The following is a 5,359-nucleotide window of genomic DNA, read 5'->3' on the forward strand; positions in this document are numbered from 1 at the left end:
ATTTTGGATCACGGTCTGATGTGATTATTACCGGTATTCCATGTAAGCGTATGATCTCTTGCACATAGATCTGAGCTAACTTGTCTGATCCGTAAGTGATACGAACTGGTACAAAGTGAGCGCTTTTGGTGAGGCGATCTATAATCACCCAAATAGCTGTATTTCCCCGTTGGGACTTTGGCAATCCTGTCACGAAATCCATCGCAATGTGCTCCCATTTCCACTCGGGAATTTCCAGGGGTTGCAATTTCCCATAGGGTCGTTGATGTAGAGCCTTCACTTGTTGACATGCTAGGCACCTTTCTACAAACGACGCTATGCTCCTCTTCATGCCATCCCACCAAAACTGTTTCTTCATATCCTGATACATCTTTGTACCTCCTGGGTGGACGGTGTAGGGTGTCTCATTGATGCACTCTTTATTTGCACTATAAATACCTGCAAGTATACAGAGTAGGTATAGTATAGCAAAAGGTTAGTACCGGGTATCGAACACGGGGAAGATGTACACAAAGTGTCTATCTTCTACTAGAACTCAATTACTATCTGGAGAAACAAGAATTTTTGGAAACTTTTGAAAACAGTAAATATTAAAAACAGTAAACAACTAAATGCAAGCAAATCACGGAGAGAAAAGTATAGAGATAAGGGGAATTCCAGGGATGTGCTTTCACTTTTATGGTTATACAAATTCCAAACTACAATACCCTAGCACAGTTAATACTTTGAAAGGACGAGTCACCTAGCTTATGCTCATGCGATACAAACGTTGATTACTAACATTAGGGTTGTCAATCCTAACACGTAACTCCAAAAAGCTCCTAAGACCCTTGAAAAGTCCTCACTCTCAATTAACAGTGCCGTTTTAAAGGAAGCTAACTGTAGTGTCTACTAAGTGGATCTAACTCGCTAGAACTCTGTCACAGTTATGAAGCAAGTTGTATTGAATCATACATAATTGTGTCACTCAATTATGAAGCATCATGATTAACTTAGGGAAGAAACAAAGTAAAAACAAAACGGATATTAAATAGAAAACGGAATTGTATAACCAAAGTTGCTACTAACACATCCCTAGAATCCTATGAGTTTAGTTACACATGACTGAATAAACTAAAAACATAGATTGAAGGGAAAGCAATTTGAACATAAAACTAAAGCAAATAAAACCCGTAGGTTGAATCCTTGTCGTTCTTGATGTTCTTGAAATCCTTCTCCAACTCCTTGCACAATTGAAGTACTCTAGCTTTTGATCTCTATGAATGTTGCAAGTAGTCACTCTCTTTCTCTATGAATGTGTTCTTGTTGTGTGAAAACTCCTCTTTTTGATGAAGCTTGAGGTCCTATTTATAGGGGAAGATTATTCCTCATCATAGAAGGAAAAGATCTTCAAAATTTGGTAAATCTTGGAGCAAATCTAGGGCTGGTCGGATTCGCCGCCTTTCTCCGGCGGGCCGCCGCACCTTGGCCGGCGGTCGCCGCGTTGGAGTCCAGAGACTCTGACCCTTCGGTGGCGGACCGCCACATGTCCTCCGGTGGTCGCCGGGCGAGACTCTTCTCCTAGCGTAAATTTCCGAGGCGGGCCGCCACATAGCTCTGACCGCCGGGCGCCGGCAGTCGCCGTACAACTTCGCGGCGGTCGCTGGTCGCCGTCTGACTCCAGATTTCCAGACTATGCGTTTTTACTCCCCTTTTCGGCTCAAATATGCACATTTCTCACAAAACACGTCAAAATACCAAAATGTATAGAATATGCAAATAATGGACATGTAGAGTGATTTTGATAACAAAAATGGACCAAATAATGGCCTTAAAACAGTGCAAAATCCGGGCGTATCACTCATGTGCTTCACTCATGATCTCATTTCTAAGAGCCCCGTCATTGGGCACACATAATCTTCCTTCAAAAGTGAGGGCGTTATCCGCTTCTTCGCGGTAACTCACCTCTTTTCCCGTCCTCACTTTAAAACGAATTTTCTCTAATGCTTCATCACTCCTTTGAGCCTCAACGATTCTGGCCCTTAAGTCTGGTTCAATCACTAAAGTGGCGATCCTACTTTCCACCGTCTCTGGTGCTCTCACTACCTCTAGTCGCATCTTAGCAAATTCGCGTATAAGCTCCTCATTCTGTGTGAGGAAAGTGGCCACTTGGGGTGTAGTCTTCCTGCTCAAGGCATCTGCCACTACATTCGCTTTGCCTGGGTGGTAATTTATACCACAGTCATAATCCTTGACTAATTCGAGCCATCTGCGTTGTCGCATGTTCAAGTCCTTCTGCTCGAAGAAGTACTTAAGGCTCTTGTGGTCCGTGAAGATCTCACATCGAACTCCGTAGAGGTGATGTCTCCAAATCTTCAAGGCATGTACCACTGCCGCTAGTTCCAGATCATGAGTGGGGTAGTTTAACTCGTGCGGCCTGAGTTGGCGTGACGCATAAGCAATCACCTTGCCATCCTGCATCAATACGCATTCGAGTCCGATCTTTGATGCATCGGTGTACACCACATAGCCTGCTCCTGGTGCTGGCACGGCTAGGACTGGTGCGGTGGTCAATTTTTCTTTTAACAACTGGAAGCTTGCCTCACACTCCGGCGTCCAATTGACCTTAGCTCCTTTCTTGAGCTGTTGAGTAATTGGTCTGGCTATTTTAGAAAATCCTTCAATAAACCTTCGATAATATCCAGCCAAACCTAAGAAACTTCGAATCTCATTAGGTGTTGTTGGTGACTGCCAACGTTGTACTGCTTCCACCTTTGTAGGGTCCACTCGGATCCCTTCTGCCGTTACTATATGTCCAAGGAAATTCACCTCGTTAAGCCAGAACTCACACTTGCTAAACTTAGCATAGAGCTTTTCGGCTCTCAACGTCTCTAAGGTGGTTCTCAGATGTTCCTCGTGTTCCTTCTCGTTCTTCGAATAGATAAGTACATCATCTATAAAGACTAGGACGAACTTGTCCAAGTATGGGTGGAACACGCGGTTCATTAAGTCCATGAACACCGCCGGGGCATTTGTAAGCCCAAAAGGCATTACAGTGAATTCGTAATGGCCGTATCTGGTGCGGAACGCCGTCTTGGGTACATCGTCATGTCGGACTTTCAGTTGGTGATAGCCTGATCTCAAGTCCATTTTCGAGAATACACCAGCCCCTCGAAGTTGGTCAAAAAGGTCATCAATCCTTGGTAGAGGATACTTGTTCTTGAGCGTCAGCTTGTTCAACTCTCGGTAGTCGATACACATTCTCAATGTTCCGTCCTTCTTCTTCACGAAGAGCACTGGTGCGCCCCATGGTGACACACTGGGTCGGATGAAGCCCATGTCTAGTAGTTCCTGTAACTGTATCTTGAGTTCTTCTAACTCTTTAGGCGCCATTCTGTATGGTGCCTTCGATACTGGGGCCGATCTTGGTTCGAGATCAATTGTAAATTCCAATTGCCTGTCTGGCGGCAATCCTGGTAGTGCGTCAGGAAAGACATCCGGAAATTCTCGTACCACTGCTACATCCTCTATCTTTCGGTCCTCTTTCTCTTCTCCATTCAGATAGACGAGGTATGCAGGGCATCCTTTCCTTATCATAGTGGTCGCTTGTAGTGCAGAAATTATGGACTTCCGTCGCCTCATGGAGATTCCATGAAAGATTGTGGGTTCCTTTCATGGGTATTGCAGCGAGATCTGCCTTTCCTTACAAAGAATGGTAGCGTAGTTTTCGGCTACCCAATCCATTCCCAATATGATGTCGACGCTCCACATTAACATCATATGCAAATTGTGAGCCACTAACTTAAGGTTTCCCATAGTGAATTCTACGTTTGAGCAAGTTCGCGAGATATCTATAAGGCCTCCTACGGGTGAGGACACCCTCATCTTATGTTTTATTTCATCAGTAGGCAGTTCTAAGGTATCCACGCAAGGTGCTGATATGAACGAGTGTGATGCACCAGTATCAAACAAAATGGCAATAGGTATGTTGAGGAGAGTTCCCATACCTGCCAGATTGCCCTGCTCCTGGTTCCCTTGCTCCATCTTAGGCTGCTTCTGTCTCAGTGCAAAAGCTCTGGCCTGAGTGGGAAGCCTCTGCCGTAACTACCGCTGGTGTTGTGGAGCTTGGGGTAGGGCCGCTTTTCCTTTCGGCTCAGCTTGAAGTGCCCGCAGTTGCGGACGCTGCCCCTGATAGTTCTGTCTCCCTCTTACTCCAGCATTCTTATCCGGGCATTCTCTAGAGAAATGTCCACCCTTGCCACAGTAGAAGCACCTATCAGTCCCAGCCTTGCACTCCCCATGATGATTCCTTGAGCACTTAGCACAGGGAGGGGTTCTAGTTTGGTACCCCACCACCTGATTCGGAGCGGCTTGCTTTCCACCATTCTGTGGTGGCCTCAGAGCAACTTGCTGCCTTTTAGTCTCATTTGGGGCACGATCTCCATCCCACTTCCTTTTCTCTCGGAAGTTGTGCTGTTGTTGAGGTGGTGTTGCGGTAACAGGCACAATTGACCTCTCTTTGGGCATGGCTGCCTCAATATCCAAAGCTCGACTCAGTGATTCGGGATATGATAACCCTCCAAGGCTTGCCAAGGCCATCCTTATTTCGTACCTCAGACCGGCACAAAATTTATCAGCCATCTTTTCATCAGTATCAACTTGATCAGGTGCATAGCGAGACATGTCACAGAACATTCTGTCATACTCAGTAACGGACATCCGTCCTTGTTTCAGGTTATAGAACTCCACTTCCTTGCTCTTTCGGTAACTCTTCGGAATATACTTATCATACATCTCAGTCTTGAATTCATTCCAAGTCATCAGAGCCAGCTGCTCCGGGGTCATAGTTTTCTTCCGTGCCTCCCACCAGAAATCAGCTGATCCTGTCAGTTGGAAGGTCACACAAGTCAAGCGTTCCTGGTCATTGCAGTGCAGGAAGTTGAAGATACGCTCCATGGCACGTATCCAGTTCTCGGCCGTAGCCGGATCCCCTAAGCCATTGAACACTGGGGGGTTCTGTCTCAGAAAAAGTTCCTCCACTCGCCGCTCCTGTGGAGGTGGAGGCGGCGGAGGAGGTGGTGGGGTCATCCCTCTTCCCGCTCCATTTCCTCGTGGTACATTTTGTGGCACCTTGATAAGGCTAATTTCATGCATTGGTTATGTAGTGAAAAACATCACATTTCTGCTGGATCTAACAAGTTTTGTTAAGCCAGGTGTGTGTGTAGCGCTAGATCCAGGAGATGCTGGAGGAGGATATCTAGCGAGGAGCAGGAACGGAATCACGAGGAAAAGCTAGAGGAAGGAAGCCAAAAGCTGAGGGCAATCAAGTCAATCAATACCTCGCTGGGCCCCACCTCGAAGCTTATAAATAAAGGAGTGC

The 5,359-nt window shown here is 46.1% G+C and overlaps 1 pseudogene; it reads right to left on the bottom strand.

Moving 5' to 3' along the window:
- Positions 1 to 3,651: 3,651 nt before the first annotated feature.
- LOC148923102 (uncharacterized) lies at positions 3,652 to 5,022 on the bottom strand (annotated as a pseudogene).
- Between the last annotated feature and the right edge of the window lie 337 nt (positions 5,023 to 5,359).

Source organism: Salvia hispanica, chromosome 6 (genome assembly GCF_029641045.1).
Source record: "Salvia hispanica isolate PSC_SH4W2 chromosome 6, Shi_PSC_v1, whole genome shotgun sequence".
NCBI classification, from domain to species: Eukaryota; Viridiplantae; Streptophyta; class Magnoliopsida; order Lamiales; family Lamiaceae; genus Salvia; species Salvia hispanica.